At 42.9% G+C, this 17,858-nt stretch overlaps 1 long non-coding RNA gene across 3 annotated transcripts in view; it reads left to right on the top strand.

Annotated features, from left to right (window-relative positions):
• The window catches only part of Gm12496, a 55,411-nt gene that overhangs the window by 476 nt on the left and 37,077 nt on the right, over nt 1-17,858 (top strand). For 2 of the 3 annotated variants that reach the window (XR_881282.1, XR_390569.2), the window contains exon 2: nt 1,054-1,127. This is a non-coding gene — a long non-coding RNA (predicted gene 12496). Of the gene's footprint in view, nt 1-1,053; nt 1,128-1,345; nt 2,398-17,858 lie in introns of those variants that run through there. The other variant, XR_390570.2, reaches the window with a different exon arrangement.

Raw genomic sequence — 17,858 nt, 5'->3', positions numbered from 1 at the left:
ACACGAACACACACACACACACACACACACACACACACACACACACACACACTCTATAAACATCAATTAAAAAAAGACCTCCCTGACTTATGTGACACCCTGTTTGAGCTCTCAAAGCATTCACTTGTCTGTGTCATATCTGTTTCTGACTCTGGTCTCTGCACTATATTAACATCATCTGAAAAGACCTGCAGTTTTATATCTGCATGATTAGCACGTTTTTGAGCTGTCTGGGATCATAGAAACAATTTGGTGGATTTATAAACTTATTATGGAATGAACAATTGGAGAGAGTCAGCCATAAACACACACACACACACACACACACACACACACACACACACCCCAAATGACTAGTGGATTTCAAAATTTAGGAGAAGAAAAATGGAGTAGAAATGGATGGGGATTGTGAATGCTGGGGCAGCCTTTGTAACGTTAGGTAAAGAAGTGAAAGAAAAACAGAGACATGAGGCACACAATGCAATTGCTCTGGCTTTAGAAAAAGATGTTTGTAGATTTGGGGGAGGGGAAGAATAAAAACATAGAAAACATAAGAAAGAGCTTAATTGCAGCACTCCGGAGGTAGAGGCAGGTAAATGGGAGTTAGAGGATAGCCTGATCTAAGTAGCTAGTTCTAAGAGAGCCAGGGAAGGCTACTTAGAGAAACCCTGTTTTGAAACAAACAAACAAACAAACAAACAAGCACATGCACTAGCATGCTCAAGCGCGCACGCACACACACACATACACACACACACACACACACACACACACACACACACACACACACACACACACACACAGAGGGAAGGAAGGAGATAACAAAAACCTCTCTGAAAACATCACAACTATGAGCCTAATAGGACCCAGATATGTGCAGAAAAGCCACTTCTTCACCTCACATCCTGCCAAGGATCTTTCTTCCAATTTTGAACTAGGATGCTAGGGAGCCCCTTAGCTGGACCTCTCACTGACAGTAACTGCATGGAAAACCTTACTTGGCATATTGCCATGACTCAGAGTGTGATTTCCACGTACCCTGGATTTACCCAGGCACTGTCCTTTTGGCGTGGTCAGCTGCTCAGGAAACAGAACAAGAAGTGGTCTTCTGGAATCAAATGATGAGGGTGAGTTAGACCAAATCCTTTTCCAAATTCCTACATTAAAGTCCTGATTTCTAGGAGCCTAGGATGCAAACGTGTTTGGAAACAGGGTCTTTAAAGGGTTAATGAAGTGGGGCCATTGAGGTAACCTCTGATGATTATGGCATTCTCTTTGTCCATCTCCCGGTCCTCCCTCAATCTCCTGCCTCCTTTCATCAACATCAGCATTTTGACTCTTACAGGGAACATCATGGTGAGGTTAAAGCCTGGTGGGGAGGAGATATGCTGAGAATAGTTTTCTTCTTCATGGCCATGAGTGTCAAGTCAGAGCCCCGCCTGTCTTACTGGTGATGCAGATGATGGACAGCCGTCAGATGGGACAGGGACAACCAGCGAAGTAGAAAGCCAGCTGGCCTATTTCCTTTCTGACCCACTCAGAGCCCTGTGAGCTGAAGTCTTTTGGAAATTCTGCAGACTGATTGATCATCTAGCACTTCCCGAAGTGGAGAGTTGGAACATTGCAGATAGAGAGCCAAAATTATCATGGGCTATCTTTAGCCCTTCTTCTGACCGTTTATGAGCAATGTCTGTTACGGACCTAACATCTTTTCCACATTCATGTAAGACCTTTTCAAATGTATTGATTTAGCATATCATTGGCTTCTACAAACATAAAGACCGAGGACATCATTGGAAGATATAGAAAGCTGCTACCAGAGGCTTCTTTCCTTCTCTGTGACTGTCCTGCTGCCCGACCAACACGTAGATCTTGTGACTTTGTTCTGTGACTACTTCCACAGTGGAACATGTCATTCAGAACAATCTGAATCTGTATTCCCAGGTCATGGTCCCACATAATTGGCTCAGGAAAAATGACCTCTTACTTCCTTTGCAGTGAGAGCGGTGTTTTGCCCTGACAGGGATGCAATTTCCTTTCCACTCCCTAGCCTTTAAAAAACCATACAAGAGATTAAACCTAGGTCTTCGTGTGTCTGAGGCATGTGCTCTACCACTGAGCCAAAGGTTCTAGAAAGTTGATTCCCCAGTACAGACCTGGGGGCCAGTGAGATTTCTTAGTGGGTAAGGCATCTGCTGCCAGGCCACATGGCCTGAATTTGATTTCCAAGACCCACATGGTAGAAGAGGACAGATTCCTGAAAGTTGTCCTCTGACCTGCACACATGTGTGCTGTGGCTCAAAGCTACCCTCTCTGCAAAATGTACAAAGTGAACAAATAAATCTAAAAGACAAATATGCATCAGTTCTTGAATTTTATTGCTTGAGGCCTAAAGTCCAGCCATCATAAGTCAACCCCAGAAAATGCTGGGATTCCTTAAACATTGATCAACAAAGGGTTTCCATAGACCAAGAATATATGCTTATCCATATATGACTTACAGAAATAAGGAGTCTGTGACCAAATTCCTTAGCTTTTTTTATTGATTGAAAGTATATAAAAAAATATTACTTGTCCTTGAAACCAGTTTTTTTTTTTGTCTGTTTAGGAATTTTAAATTGCATTTTATTTATTTACTTTGTATGTGTGGTGGAGGCCAGTATGGAGCTTAGAGGACAACCTGAGGGAGCTGGCTAGGCTTCTTCTCTTGTGAATCCCCCTAAGATTCAGCAATCTTTACAGAGTACCTGTTTCTATTTCACTTCAGATCTTTTTAGTAATTCATTTTGTGTTGTTGAATTCCAAGAACAGAAAATTGTATTGCTTACCTCTGCCGTGACTGTTTGGATTACGCTCATACTTACACACAGCCACAGAAGGCCATCCTAATTCCCTGGCTGACATGCCTGTGGTCCTCTGCGTCTTTGTCTGAGGTCCCCCCAACCCCCATTCCAGACACTGTGGACGTGTTAGTGACTTCAGAAAGACCGGGAGCAACTGTTAACTGTTTACGGGGTAAACATCCCACCTTCCCAAGAGTTAGTGGGACAGTTTTGGGTGTGTTCTGCTCTGCCCTTCAGAGTGCTCACTGCAGGACCCACCTGTGGACTTTCCAGGGCAGTAACTTGATCACTTTCCTTTCGATGCTTGCTTGAGCTTTAGTGGAGTTCTTTCCCAATGAAAGCAGCTACAAGCAGGAGCTGCTGGGAAAGGCAGGGTGGGCAGACCATGCCGGGAAATGGATGTGTTGGAACAAATATGTATACATAATTAAATAACCAAAACACTTAGGCACTGTGCTGGGTACATCCACCCGTTCTGTATCTCCATCCTTAGCAAGCTGTTGATATCCCCATTTCAGATGAGAAATAGAAGAAAATGAAAATCGAACCGGGGAAGACAGTTCAGTCCTTAAAGTGCTTGCTAAGCAAGCATGAGGACCCTGGTTCAATCCCTAGAACCATGCAGAAAGCCAAGCACAGAGACACCCACTAGCACTCACAGTGCTGGGTAGACAGGTAGGCAGGTTCTTGGGCCTCACAGGCCACTCAGCCTAGCTGGATCTGTGAGCTCAAGGCCAGTGAGAGTGAGAGATTCCATCTCAAAAAATGAGGTGGGTAGATCCAGTCACTTAGGATCTACCTGCTAGGGGATATCTAGACCTGTCCACTGTGCATGGCACCATTCCATGGGCTGAGTAAAGAGGAGAAATGGAGCCAAGCTCTTGTTGCTCTCTTCTTCCTGGCTGCAGACGGGATGGGGTCAGCTGTGCCAAGCTTCTGCTACCTTGGCTTACCTCACTTGATGTACTATGCTTTGCACTGCAAGCTGAAACCAACTTGCTTCCTTGAGCTCTGTTTGGTCAGGAAAAGAAACACACACACACATACATGCACACACACAAAGACACACTCACATATACATAGACACATGCACAGACACACTCACATAGGTAGGCAGACAGACAGAAACACATACAGACACATACACAAACACATAAACATACATAGATACACACACATACTCAGACATACACTCACACACACACACATTGACACACAGACACACACAGACACACACAGATACACATACACACACAGACACACACATGGACACACCCACATACAGGCACCCACATAGGCAGACAGACAGACAGGCACATATACAGACACATACACAGACACATAGATACACACACATAGATGCACAGAAACACACACACAGTCAGACAGACAGACACACATGTATAGACACACAGACACTTACACAGGCACTCTCTCTCTCTCTCTCTCTCTCTCTCTCTCTCTCTCTCTCTCTCTCGCACACACACACACACACACACACACACACACACACACACACACACACGACATGCAGAGGATCACCCAAGATCATGTAACCAGTAAGAGCTGGCAGGCAAACCTAGCCACTGTCCTCATTATTTTGCCTCCTATGCTTTGTTTGGGTAGATCTTCTTTAGTAGCCAGCAGCTTTTTATCTTTCTACTTTTCTTTTTAAACTGTTCCACTTGCTTATCTGCATTTTGAATGGGAAAATTTCCTGCCAGTTGAACTTCAAGTTGTACGTGAAAAAAAAAAAAAAGCCCATCTTGGTGTGGTCTCCTAGCAACAATTTATGAAACACTTTAAGGTAATTATTCTTCTCAAGCACGTTTCAAAATTTTGAAACATGTTCATTCACTTCGATCATTAAAACTCCCAAGAACACTCGTTGTGCAGCACAGGGTTCCAGTAATTTTAAGCTCGTCAACAGGTTGCTTGAGGAGCTGAGAGCAAGGCAGACCACATTCTCTCCCAGAAGTCAACATTGTTTCCAGCCTAGCAGCGCAGGGCCCGTCCACTCCTCTCTGAAAAAAGGCTTAATTGACTGTTGCAGAGAGAAGGTGGGAAACGAGTATTTAAACCTCGAACGGCCATCTGTAAAATGTGTAGCCCATGACCACACATAACATCTTGAATATCTAAAGACCATTCTGCTACCCAGACAGACAGTTTTCGGCCCCTCTTCCTCTGGACCTGCCTTGACTGGGATCTCAACCAGGCTCAGCAGATTTCTCTGGCTCTCAAAGCTGGAGCTCTGTCCTGTTTTCCTTTTGAAAAGTATTTTCCCTTCTGAGACAAGGTCTCACTTATCCCAGGCTTGCCTCGTGTGTTGTACTACCCAAGGTAACCTTGAGCTCAGCCTCCTGCGTCTGCCTCCCAGTGCCAGGATTACAGTTATGGACTAATATGGCCAGTGTTAGCCCAGGGAGGAAATGAGACCCTCCTGCATGCTAGCAAGCACTCTCCCAGCTAGGCCACAACCGTAACCCCAGCTCTGCTTTAAAGTAGCTATCAGTTTGGATGTCTTTGTTTTTAATCCCCCCTTTCATGTTTTAGAATATATGTCTGAGAGGGGAAAGCCACATTGGCAGTTAGAACTGCCATCTGGGGTGTGGCCTAATGCCAGTTCTTTGGGTGAGAAAATCCCAGCCAGTTTGCTTCTTAAGGACAAAAGCCAAGTCATCAGGGGAAGTTTTAGAAGTAAGACTTAAGGGAACCCTGGACTTTCTGGCTTAGTATGTATGTTTAATAAGCATGTGGTGATTGAGCCTATTTCTGAGGTACAGGGTGACAGAAGACATCACGGCACTTGACACTTGACTGCTGAGGACTCCAGCCTCCCTTAAGTAGGGCTGTGTCTCTGCCAGTATTGTGGTTTGAATGTCTTTATAGGTCTGAAGATGGTGGCAGCATTTTAGAGGATTGTGGGATTGTGGAACCCTGAGAGGTAAATTCTTTTTTTTTTTTTTTTTTTTTTTTTTTTTGAGGAAGTGAGTCACTAGTGATAGGCTTTGAGTTTTTATAGCCTGGCCTCACTTCTTGTCTGCTTTCTGACTTCATGCACAGTGTGACCAGATGCTTCAAACTCCTATGACCGTGAGCATGCTCCCTGAGTGTATTGAGCATTCCTTTCTGCCAACTTTTAGGCATTTGTTTTTTTACACGTCTAAAATAGCAATAGGTGGAGTATTAGATAAGACTTGTTTTGGTTTGTGATTTTTTTTAGCTTAGGGAAAGTACTTTATTTCTTTGACCACTGGTCTCCTTGCGTATGGGAAGTGTTCAGTAAATATTAGCTCCCTTCCCTGCCTGCCTGTGTGTAGGTGCTCTTGGCTCTCACGTAGTTCCAGGAGGGGATGCTTCAGGCACATCTGAAGCTTGCCTTTCCTAAGTAAGACAGCAGCAGCGACTATGCCATCATTTCCAAGGAGACAGTATCATCATAATGCAATATTAGCTACTGAGGTCTTCTATCGTTTCCTGCCTGGAGAGTTATAGCCCCGGCATTGAGGATTTAATACCTACAGCCTGAACACTACTTACTACAAATCTCTCACAAAGCTGCTGCAATAAATCTCCTGGAGGAAAAGTCATCGCATAAAAATCCCCAACTCCAGGGAGCTGGTCATTTATTTTCCCAGAAAAGGGGTTGTGATGAGAGGCACACTCTATGCCGCTGAGCAGAACCCAACAAAGCACTCATCAGGGAGAGCCAAGGGATGGACCAATCAGATCATTCCGGGAAGGAAAATGGAGACAAGTGCTCATCCAAAGGGAGAAGAACCCTTTCCCATCTTCAGCTCTGGGTGCCGTCTCAGCCGTCTCAGCCGGCAGAGCAGCTGTGCAGAGGGCCAGACCTGCGGAGTTTGCTGTTCCTAAAGACACACCATTGGTTGGTGTAGAGTCGAGAGTCTGCAGGGGGCACCTAGACGCTCTGAAGATTCATTTCACCTACACAGCTTTTTCATACCCGCACATATAAAACTATGTATATATACATGCACTCACACATGCACAACACACATAGAGGAAAAACAAAACAAAACAAAATACCAAAACAGGCATTTTTGTCTGTATCCAATGACAAGTACTGAAAATTTTCCAAAGAAAGATAAAGCCCAGAGTTTTGGCTTCTGTAAGCCAATTGGAACATCTGACAATTTTACCCCAACATTTCTGACTCTTTGAGACATTATGGACATGCCTCAAGTTGTGCTACACCCCACTCTGCTTTCTGTAACTACTTTGTAGGCACGGAGCTTGCAATACCATAGGAATTTGTTCAGCCGAGAGTCCATTCTCTCACCTTGGGCCACCTCTGCTCTTGTATCAACAGATGCACTGTATCTTTGTATACATTGTCTCATATACATTGAATAGGGAGTAGTTGATTGGCCCATCTGAACCTTGGCCTCTGATGCCTCTAAGGAGGCAGCCTGTCGGAGCTGCTCTGCTTGAGTGGTACCTAAAGACAGAGCTCAGCTCAAATCTCATCTCTCTCTCTCTGTAATATTTGCTAACTTGCTTAATCTCTCGAATATAGTTAGTCCATAGCAAAATACACAGAATAGAATCTCCTGCCAGGACATGTCTAAGAACTAAATGTGGTAAAAGCTGTAAAGTGCCTAGCACCTTGGGCATCTCTCAGCTTTTGCAATGCCATGAGCCATTCCATTCTCCCCCAGGAAACACTACAAACCCTTTTATCTTTGTAGTGACATACTGTTGAGAATAGACACTTAATGACCATGTGTCTGTTGGGTGTCTAGATTATAATCTACCTAATTATTATTTCTTTCTCTCAAATGCTTGTATATGATGGGTGTGCATGTGTGTATCCATGTGTGTTTTTATGTATTTTGCTGTTTGTGTGCATGCCAAGTACTGTACAAGTAGGTACGCATATGCATGGAGGTCTGATGTAGACTTTGGACTCTCTCTTGATGGAGTCCACTTTATTTATTGAGTCATGGCTTCTCCTTGGACCCAGCACTCACTCATAGGACTAGTTCAGCTAGCTAGCTTGCTTCCGGTGGTTTCCTGCTTCCACTTCCCGAGTGTTGGAGTTACAGGCAGGATTTTGTGCTCCCACCATATTTATGTAGGTTCTAGAGATCAGAACTCTGATTCTCAAGCTGTACAGTGGGCATACTTTAACCATTGAGCCATGGTTTCATCCCCTAATTTACTTAATTATTATTCCACCATTGGACACTCAGTTTGTTCTACTTTGTTTGTTTGAGATAAGGTCTCATTATGTAACCCTGGCTGGCCGGGAACCCTTGGGTTTTGTAGGACAAGCTGGCCTTGAACTTTTCATGATCCTCCTCTCTCAGCTACCCGAGTGCTAGGATGACAGCTGGACACATGTGTCACTACATCTGGCTTAGTTGTTACACTTTTGGAAAATAAGAAGTTTTGGTTTGACCCTTTTTCTTCTTAGTGGTTACTTCTTGATATCTAGTATCATTTCCCCACTTTGCCACATCTTTTCTTAGCCCGTTTCTTCTCTTAATTTCTTCTAAAGAACTCAGGGCTCTCTTACTTCCTTTAGTACTTACTTTTGATGTGTGGTCTCAGTAGACACATGCAACATGGCATTAAATGCCACTGATACACTTAAAAAATGAAATAATTATTTTACGTGATGAGATGCATTTTAAAATTTGTGTTTACTTATTGTGTGTGCTTGTGCACAAACGTGCATGTATGACATGGCAAATGTAACAGAGAACATGTGGAGGCCAGAAGACAGTTTATGAGACTCAGTTCTCTTCTACCTCATGTGTTCTGGGGACTGAACTCAAGTCATCAACTTTGACTTCAAGTGCCTTTAACTGCTGGACCATCTAGCTAGCCTGAGACAAATGACCAACATAGGCTTGTCTTCTGATTCTCTTCCCCAGCCAGAATTAATTATCTGGTAGCCAGACACATTTTCAATCTTCCCTTGTCCAAAAGGGGAGGAAACATATTTGATAGAGAAAAGTTATAGTAGCAAGAGTGTAGGGGAAGAAGGCAACTGCTGGAAGGTGATTAGGTGATAGGTGTTAGGTGATTCTTATGGGGTACGGGCAAGAGGAAGACTCCAGAGAAGTCCAAGAAAAGTAGATAAACAAAGAAATGGAATTTTAGTAACAGGAATGTATAGCTCTTAAATATGGGGTTTTACTTAAATGTTTTCAAAATGGCAAGTTAAAAAAAAAAAAAAAAAGGAATTTGGTGCTCAGTGGTTAAGAGCAGCACTTACTGCTCTTGTTCAGGACTAAGTTTGGTTCCAAACACCCACATCAGGGGGCTCTTAACCACCTGTGGCTCCAGTCCAGGGGGAATTATACCTCTGGCTGCTGTGCGTACCTGTGGGGACACACACACACACACACACACATACACACACAAATACATGAACACATACACACACACACACACAAACATACACACACACACACACACACACACACACACACACACATGAACATATACACACACATACACATGAACACACACACACACACACACACACACACCCTCCTTAAAAAGAATGAAGACAGAGAATTCTCTTTAAATCAACTTCACTGACTGGCTGTGTTAGCATTTTGAGAATACTCTGTGTGTACTCTGTGTGTTCTTGGATTACCATAGGTTGTCAGAGATGTTTGACCTATTCAGAAGCGTTGTGGCATGACAGAGTGAGGAATATAGGCATACCTGAGAAAATAAAAATAGAAGCAAAGACAAACTTTGAGTGATGCCAAAAGATTAGGATGCAAACTTCTGAGGTCCCACGTATTTGCTGAGGCGAACCACTGATTCTCCAGCGAACTCTCCCAGACATCCAGAGGCCTCTTTCACAGTGCTCAGTAGCTCAAATCCAGTTCCCACAGCTGAAAATGGAGAGAAACTTCTTGCTGTATGATTCCCAAGAAAACTCTTCATGACAACTTTTGATGTGTCTATAAAAAGCTCTCAAACAACACTTTGATAGACTCTTAAAAAACAATTTCTCTCCTTGTGGGCTAATGTCAAAACACCAGATACCACTAGCAAAAGCCAAATCAATTTTTTTCTGATGGTTTGATTTGATTCAAAGATAACATTTTGACAGCTCAGAGCAATGGGTGAGCTGCACATCCTTTAAGAAAGGCTGCTTCACAAATATTAGTTCCTGCAACTGCAACTTGATAAAGATTGGCCACTCAGAAGTTTATATTGCCATCTAGACAGAAAATAGCCCTATGCTTTGACAATCCACTTGTCAGAGAGGGCTGAAATATTTGTTTGCAATAAGAGAGCAAGGATTTAAAGTATAAATATTCTCAAAAGTGGGTTCAGAAAAGCAAAAGCATAAGATCGCTACAGATTTGTGACATGTAAGGGCAGCGCAGTCTTTGAAAGAGCGTCGCCTAGAGGACAGGTGCCCGCCCGGCTGGGGAGGCGGCCTAAGCCACAGCAGCAGCGGTCGCCATCTTGGTCCGGGACCCGCCGAACTTAGGAAATTAGTCTGAACAGGTGAGAGGGTGCGCCAGAGAACCTGACAGCTTCTGGAACAGGCAGAAGCACAGAGGCGCTGAGGCAGCACCCTGTGTGGGCCGGGGACAGCCGGCCACCTTCCGGACCGGAGGACAGGTGCCCACCCGGCTGGGGAGGCGGCCTAAGCCACAGCAGCAGCGGTCGCCATCTCGGTCCCGGGACTCCAAGGAACTTAGGAATTTAGTCTGCTTAGGTGAGAGTCTATACCACCTGGGAACTGCCAAAGCAACACACTGTCTGAGAAAGGTCCTGTTTTGGGCCTTCTTCTTCGGCCAGGAGGAGGTCCAAATACAAGATATCTGCGCACCTTCCCTGTAAGAGAGCTTGCCAGCAGAGAGTGCTCTGAGCACTGAAACTCAGAGGAGAGAATCTGTCTCCCAGGTCTGCTGATAGACGGTAACAGAATCACCAGAAGAACAATCTCTAAACAGAGTCAACTATAACTACTAACTCCAGAGATTACCAGATGGCGAAAGGTAAACGGAGGAATCTTACTAACAGGAACCAAGACCACTCACCATCACCAGAACCCAGCACACCCACTTCGCCCAGTCCAGGGAACCCCAACACACCTGAGAACCTAGACCTAGATTTAAAAGCATATCTCATGATGATGGTAGAGGGCATCAAGAAGGACTTTAATAAATCACTTAAAGAAATACAGGAGAACACTGCTAAAGAGTTACAAGTCCTTAAAGAAAAACAGGAAAACACAATCAAACAGGTAGAAGTCCTTACAGAAAAAGAGGAAAAAACATACAAACAGGTGATGGAAATGAACAAAACCATACTAGACCTAAAAAGGGAAGTAGACACAATAAAGAAAACTCAAAGCGAGGCAACACTAGAGATAGAAACCCTAGGAAAGAAATCTGGAACCATAGATTTGAGCATCAGCAACAGAATACAAGAGATGGAAGAGAGAATCTCAGGTGCAGAAGATTCCATAGAGAACATCGGCACAACAATCAAAGAAAATGGAAAATGCAAAAAGATCCTAACTCAAAATATCCAGGAAATCCAGGACACAATAAGAAGACCAAACGTACGGATAATAGGAGTGGATGAGAATGAAGATTTTCAACTCAAAGGTCCAGCAAACATCTTCAACAAAATTATTGAAGAAAACTTCCCAAATCTAAAGAATGAGATGCATATGAACATACAAGAAGCCTACAGAACTCCAAATAGACTGGACCAGAAAAGAAATTCCTCCCGACACATAATAATCAGAACATCAAATGCACTAAATAAAGATAGAATACTAAAAGCAGTAAGGGAAAAAGGTCAAGTAACATATAAAGGCAAGCCTATCAGAATTACACCAGATTTTTCACCAGAGACTATGAAAGCCAGAAGAGCCTGGACAGATGTTATACAGACACTAAGAGAACACAAACTGCAGCCCAGGCTACTATACCCAGCCAAACTCTCAATTATCATAGAGGGAGAAACCAAAGTATTCCACGACAAAACCAAATTCACGCATTATCTCTCCACGAATCCAGCCCTTCAAAGGATAATAACAGAAAAAAACCAATACAAGAACGGGAACAACGCCCTAGAAAAAACAAGAAGGTAATCCCTCAACAAACCTAAAAGAAGACAGCCACAAGAACAGAATGCCACCTTTAACAACTAAAATAACAGGAAGCAACAATTACTTTTCCTTAATATCTCTTAACATCAATGGTCTCAACTCGCCAATAAAAAGACATAGACTAACAAACTGGCTACACAAACAAGACCCAACATTTTGCTGCTTACAGGAAACTCATCTCAGAGAAAAAGATAGACACTACCTCAGAATGAAAGGCTGGAAAACAATTTTCCAAGCAAATGGTATGAAGAAACAAGCAGGAGTAGCCATCCTAATATCTGATAAGATTGACTTCCAACCCAAAGTCATCAAAAAAGACAAGGAGGGACACTTCATTCTCATCAAAGGTAAAATCCTCCAAGAGGAACTCTCAATTCTGAATATCTATGCTCCAAATACAAGAGCAGCCACATTCACTAAAGAAACTTTAGTAAAGCTCAAAGCACACATTGCGCCTCACACAATAATAGTGGGAGACTTCAACACACCACTTTCACCAATGGACAGATCATGGAAACAGAAACTAAACAGGGACACACTGAAACTAACAGAAGTGATGAAACAAATGGATCTGACAGATATCTACAGAACATTTTATCCTAAAACAAAAGGATATACCTTCTTCTCAGCACCTCATGGTACCTTCTCCAAAATTGACCACATAATAGGTCACAAATCAGGCCTCAACAGATTCAAAAATATTGAAATTGTCCCATGTATCCTATCAGATCACCATGCACTAAGGCTGATCTTCAATAACAAAATAAATAACAGAAAGCCAACATTCACATGGAAACTGAACAACACTCTTCTCAATGATACCTTGGTCAAGGAAGGAATAAAGAAAGAAATTAAAGACTTTTTAGAGTTTAATGAAAATGAAGCCACAACGTACCCAAACCTTTGGGACACAATGAAAGCATTTCTAAGAGGGAAACTCATAGCTATGAGTGCCTTCAAGAAAAAACGGGAGAGAGCACATACTAGCAGCTTGACAACACATCTAAAAGCTCTAGAAAAAAAGGAAGCAAATTCACCCAAGAGGAGTAGACGGCAGGAAATAATCAAACTCAGGGGTGAAATCAACCAAGTGGAAACAAGAAGAACTATTCAAAGAATTAACCAAACGAGGAGTTGGTTCTTTGAGAAAATCAACAAGATAGATAAACCCTTAGCTAGACTCACTAAAGGGCACAGGGACAAAATCCTAATTAACAAAATCAGAAATGAAAAGGGAGACATAACAACAGATCCTGAAGAAATCCAAAACACCATCAGATCCTTCTACAAAAGGCTATACTCAACAAAACTGGAAAACCTGGACGAAATAGACAAATTTCTGGACAGATACCAGGTACCAAAGTTGAATCAGGATCAAGTTGACCTTCTAAACAGTCCCATATCCCCTAAAGAAATAGAAGCAGTTATTAATAGTCTCCCAGCCAAAAAAAGCCCAGGACCAGACGGGTTTAGTGCAGAGTTCTATCAGACCTTCAAAGAAGATCTAACTCCAGTTCTGCACAAACTTTTTCACAAGATAGAAGTAGAAGGTATTCTACCCAACTCATTTTATGAAGCCACTATTACTCTGATACCTAAACCACAGAAAGATCCAACAAAGATAGAGAACTTCAGACCAATTTCTCTTATGAACATCGATGCAAAAATCCTTAATAAAATTCTCGCTAACCGAATCCAAGAACACATTAAAGCAATCATCCATCCTGACCAAGTAGGTTTTATTCCAGGGATGCAGGGATGGTTTAATATACGAAAATCCATCAATGTAATCCATTATATAAACAAACTCAAAGACAAAATCCACATGATCATCTCGTTAGATGCAGAAAAAGCATTTGACAAGATCCAACACCCATTCATGATAAAAGTTCTGGAAAGATCAGGAATTCAAGGCCAATACCTAAACATGATAAAAGCAATCTACAGCAAACCAGTAGCCAACATCAAAGTAAATGGAGAGAAGCTGGAAGCAATCCTACTAAAATCAGGGACTAGACAAGGCTGCCCACTTTCTCCCTACCTTTTCAACATAGTACTTGAAGTATTAGCCAGAGCAATTCGACAACAAAAGGAGATCAAGGGGATACAAATTGGAAAAGAGGAAGTCAAAATATCACTTTTTGCAGATGATATGATAGTATATATAAGTGACCCTAAAAATTCCAACAGAGAACTCCTAAACCTGATAAACAGCTTCGGTGAAGTAGCTGGATATAAAATTAACTCAAACAAGTCAATGGCCTTTCTCTACACAAAGAATAAACAGGCTGAGAAAGAAATTAGGGAAACAACACCCTTCTCAATAGCCACAAATAATATAAAATATCTCGGCGTGACTCTAACGAAGGAAGTGAAAGATCTGTATGATAAAAACTTCAAGTCCCTGAAGAAAGAAATTAAAGAAGATCTCAGAAGATGGAAAGATCTCCCATGCTCATGGATTGGCAGGACCAACATTGTAAAAATGGCTATCTTGCCAAAAGCAATCTACAGATTCAATGCAATCCCCATTAAAATTCCAACTCAATTCTTCAACGAATTAGAAGGAGCAATTTGCAAATTCATCTGGAATAACAAAAAACCGAGGATAGCAAAAACTCTTCTCAAGGATAAAAGAACCTCTGGTGGAATCACCATGCCTGACCTAAAGCTTTACTACAGAGCAATTGTGATAAAAACTGCATGGTACTGGTATAGAGACAGACAAGTGGACCAATGGAATAGAATTGAAGACCCAGAAATGAACCCACACACCTATGGTCACTTGATCTTCGACAAGGGAGCCAAAACCATCCAGTGGAAGAAAGACAGCATTTTCAACAATTGGTGCTGGCACAACTGGTTGTTATCATGTAGAAGAATGCGAATCGATCCATACTTATCTCCTTGTACTAAGGTCAAATCTAAGTGGATCAAGGAACTTCACATAAAACCAGAGACACTGAAACTTATAGAGGAGAAAGTGGGGAAAAGCCTTGAAGATATGGGCACAGGGGAAAAATTCCTGAACAGAACAGCAATGGCTTGTGCTGTAAGATCGAGAATTGACAAATGGGACCTAATGAAACTCCAAAGTTTCTGCAAGGCAAAAGACACTGTCTATAAGACAAAAAGACCACCAACAGACTGGGAAAGGATCTTTACCTATCCTAAATCAGATAGGGGACTAATATCCAACATATATAAAGAACTCAAGAAGGTGGACCTCAGAAAATCAAATAACCCCCTTAAAAAATGGGGCTCAGAACTGAACAAAGAATTCTCACCTGAGGAATACCGAATGGCAGAGAAGCACCTGAAAAAATGTTCAACATCCTTAATCATCAGGGAAATGCAAATCAAAACAACCCTGAGATTCCACCTCACACCAGTGAGAATGGCTAAGATCAAAAATTCAGGTGACAGCAGATGCTGGCGAGGATGTGGAGAAAGAGGAACACTCCTCCATTGTTGGTGGGATTGCAGGCTTGTACAACCACTCTGGAAATCAGTCTGGCGGTTCCTCAGAAAATTGGACATAGTACTACCGGAGGATCCAGCAATACCTCTCCTGGGCATATATCCAGAAGAAGCCCCAACTGGTAAGAAGGACACATGCTCCACTATGTTCATAGCAGCCTTATTTATAATAGCCAGAAACTGGAAAGAACCCAGATGCCCCTCAACAGAGGAATGGATACAGAAAATGTGGTACATCTACACAATGGAGTACTACTCAGCTATTAAAAAGAATGAATTTATGAAATTCCTAGCCAAATGGATGGACCTGGAGAGCATCATCCTGAGTGAGGTAACACAATCACAAAGGAACTCACACAATATGTACTCACTGATAAGTGGATACTAGCCCAAAACCTAGGATACCCACGATATAAGATACAATTTCCTAAACACATGAAACTCAAGAAAAATGAAGACTGAAGTGTGGACACTATGCCCCTCCTTAGAAGTGGGAACAAAACACCCATGGAAGGAGTTACAGAAACAAAGTTTGGAGCTGAGATGAAAGGATGGACCATGTAGAGACTGCCATATCCAGGGATCCACCCCATAATCAGCATCCAAACGCTGACACCATTGCATATACTAGCAAGATTTTATCGAAAGGACCCAGATGTAGCTGTCTCTTGTGAGACTATGCCGGGGCCTAGCAAACACAGAAGTGGATGCTCACAGTCAGCTAATGGATGGATCACAGGGCTCCCAATGGAGGAGCTAGAGAAAGTACCCAAGGAGCTAAAGGGATCTGCAACCCTATAGGTGGAACAACATTATGAACTAACCAGTACCCCTGAGCTCTTGACTCTAGCTGCATATGTATCAAAAGATGGCCTAGTCGGCCATCACTGGAAAGAGAGGCCCATTGGACACGCAGACTTTGTGTGCCCCGGTACAGGGGAACGCCAGGGCCAAAGGGGGGGAGTGGGTGGGTAGGGGAGTGGGGGTGGGTGGGTAAGGGGGACTTTTGGTATAGCATTGGAAATGTAAATGAGCTAAATCCCTAATAAAAAATGGAAAAAAAAAAAAAAAAAAAAAAAAAAAAAAAAAAAAAAAAAAGAAAGAGCGTCGCCATCTTTATCTGTGTGGCCAGTCTTGGATAGAAAAGGATAGCATCTAGAGAAAAATAGCAGCTAAATTAAGGGAGAGATCAAGCCCGTCCAACTGAGAGAACATGGTGATTTGGAAGCAAAGCAGAAAGTGTTAGATTCACTTAATGAATTTTAAATGTTTGCTCTGAGCTGGCGTGTGGCCTAGACTGCGCTGTTGGCTCACGAACGCTTGGTTGCCAAATGGAAACACAGAGATAAAGGCGAGACAGAAAAAAAGTCAGGTCTGATAGGAAGGTAAGGGGTGCAGCCACAATCCACGGAGAGGAAGTAATGGGTAGCTATCAGTGAGTGACTTGGTGGCTGCCCTGGGACTCTTCCTCTTTTTATGGAGTCATGTCCCAGTTGTGGCCACCAGAGTGAATGAGTGAAGACGTATACCAGTTTTACACTAAATGTGCCTGGAGGGTTTATGGTCCATGGGAAGCCAGCTGGTGGCACAGAAGCAAGCAGGCAACGAAATGTTTCAGAGTTACCCAAAAGTAATAAGCCTTTCCCCACAAAGTTTCTAGTAGGTTATTTTTTTTTCACTGTAATATCTTCTTCACTCTCTGCCCGAATTAGCATCTACTTCCTATGGAAGATTAACAGCCATGTCCTGTAAGTGGGACTGTCACCAAGAAGGGTGGAAAGAGAATCCTCTCTTCCTTTTCTCCGAGGGACCCATTTACAAGCTGCTCTCCATGTGGCTGCTTGGCACCTTGGGTCCCAATGAGTCAGGAGAGATGCGTGGATTCTTCTGACATCCTGGAGCCAAGCATACAGTAAGCATACTCCTTCCCCAACTGGGACCTTCAGAACCACAGTCTTAAATACCAGACAGGAGAGGAGTATGGCTTCCAGACTCCTTAAACAAGTGGTCAGAAAGGTCCCCCATGATGAGGGAGCACGGACCTACCTTCAGCTGCCTCTACTCTTTAAAACAAAATATAACATGCTAGAGACTAAGAAGAGGCAGATGGGCTGCACGGGTCTCAGGCTGTATGCTGGAATAGACTGGAATAGAGCCACTAAGTCCAGTTTTGCTTAAGTGGATTGCTTTAGTTGAAGGCAGAGGAGGGGCGGCTGCCTTTGATGCTCTCAAGTTCCACGGTGTTCATTTCCTACAAGAGTACCTTAGGCAGGACAAGAAAGAGTAGCCTTGAGGGGTCCAGGACAGAGTAGAGACATTCTAGTGTCACAAGTTTTTGTTTTGCTTAATCATTATCAGGAAATAAAACTACACTGATGAATCCAACGCTCTTTCGCACTGTGTGA

The sequence above is a fragment of the Mus musculus genome, chromosome 4, assembly GCF_000001635.26.
Source record: "Mus musculus strain C57BL/6J chromosome 4, GRCm38.p6 C57BL/6J".
In the NCBI taxonomy this organism is placed as follows: domain Eukaryota; kingdom Metazoa; phylum Chordata; class Mammalia; order Rodentia; family Muridae; genus Mus; species Mus musculus.
This window is presented reverse-complemented; position numbering and strand designations above follow the sequence as displayed.